The following is a 1,598-nucleotide window of genomic DNA, read 5'->3' as shown; positions in this document are numbered from 1 at the left end:
CTACCTCTGTGCTGTGTGCCAGGACTCAGGACCAGGCTGCCCGGCACCCCGTGCCCTCTGCCCCTTCCATGTGGCCCCCTCCGTCCTCCCAGGCAGCGCTGAGAACCCCCTCAGTCACCAGGAAGAGCCCTGTCCCTCCCAGGGCTCACCAGATTGAGTCAGGTCCCCCAGGAGAGTCCCCGTCAGGCCAGCTGTTGGGGGCCTGAGGTAATCTGAGGATGCCTTCTCAGCAGCGCCACACTGGGCGAGGACAGTGGGAGCTGTGTGCATGCGACAGGGAAGCTCCGTGGAAATGGTGGTTACCGTAGTTTAATCAGAGCGCAGCGTCGAGACCAGCCCAGGCAGCAGGCTTCCCGGTCCACTGGGAGCAGGACACGTCCGAGCCGTGTCGGCACGAGGGGGTCTTCCCTGGCCTGGCCCAGAGACAGGACCTCTGGAAACGGGGTTGCAGGTTATAGGTTGGTTTAGAGATTCTTGGGTTAGCTGGGACCAGCAGATGGTGTCATGTTTACGTCGCTGGACTCCCACGTAGTCGACTGTGGTTCAAGTCCCAGACCCAGCAGCTTAACCTCATGCCGGACGCATGTGTGTGTGCCCAAGATCCTGAGAGGAGAATGGAGAAGGGACTGCCACCCACCCCCAAGGAGTGATTTCTCGCTTTCTGTCTGTCTGTCTCTGGCGAACTACATATGCCCTACAAGAAAAACCTCTTTAAAAAAAAATTCATAAGCAGCTGGTCTAAGAGACATGGACTCGGGAGAAGAGGTGTCCAGATCTGACCCAAATGCAGACAAGCAGCCTCGCTGTGTGGGGGCGCTGCGGGGGTCAGGACGCAGGAGCCGCCCAGTCACCAGGCCAAAGCCGTCATCACAGCGAGATCGTGTCTGTAGACGCCACCCTGCCAGGCCGCTTGGAGAGCATCTGAGAATAGGAGTATCCGAAGTCTGTCCTCCGGTGGACGCGTGGGAGCCACCTGGGCCCTGCCCTGGTCGTCAGGGGAGCGAGGCCGACTTGGGCCTCGGCAGGGAGGCAGGGTCAGAGTTTGTCCCCGATGGATGCAGAACGACGGGAGGACAGGGTTAGCCCAGGCGCGCCTGGGGATGTGGCACCATTCCCGGCAGAGCTGGCGTGGGAGGGAGCGTGGGCTGGACGCGGCCTCTCTGGGCCGTCGAACTGCTGCAGGCCTCCCGCCCTTCGGTGAGTGGTGAGCTGCTCTCCCAGTCGTCCTCACTGGAAGCCACACCTGGCGCAGCGTCGGCACTGCGCACCACACCGAGGAAGGTCCCTTCCGCCCTGGAGCCTGTGGGCCACGGGGGCCTGACCAGCTCCGCTGTGCTCAGTGATGGGGAGGCCGCTGGCCAGTGCACAGGGAAGGGAGCTGCCCTCAGACATTGGGGGGCGCTGGCTGAACAGGGTGAGCTGGAGCTCGGCAACTGGGTGGGAGCGGGGCAGCGTGTGGGCATGACTTAGGGGCCACGTGGGGAGCGAGGGCCTCTGACGGAGAAACCCTAATTCTCTTTCCTCTACCACACTTTTGTTTCTTGCCAGGCCAGAAGTCCATTTTCGGTTTTGTTATAGGGCACGTGTACTCCCCAGGG

At 62.1% G+C, this 1,598-nt stretch overlaps 1 protein-coding gene across 1 annotated transcript in view; it reads left to right on the top strand.

The window, feature by feature from the left end:
- Positions 1 to 1,598, top strand: part of LOC102490850 (MCC, WNT signaling pathway regulator) — a gene marked incomplete at its 3' end in the record, with an annotated part of 38,845 nt that overhangs the window by 36,659 nt on the left and 588 nt on the right.

Source organism: Tupaia chinensis, unplaced genomic scaffold (genome assembly GCF_000334495.1).
Source record: "Tupaia chinensis unplaced genomic scaffold, TupChi_1.0 Scaffold000195_1, whole genome shotgun sequence".
NCBI lineage: Eukaryota > Metazoa > Chordata > Mammalia > Scandentia > Tupaiidae > Tupaia > Tupaia belangeri.
The sequence above is the reverse complement of the archived record's forward strand: the minus strand, read 5'-3'. Positions and strand labels throughout refer to the sequence as shown.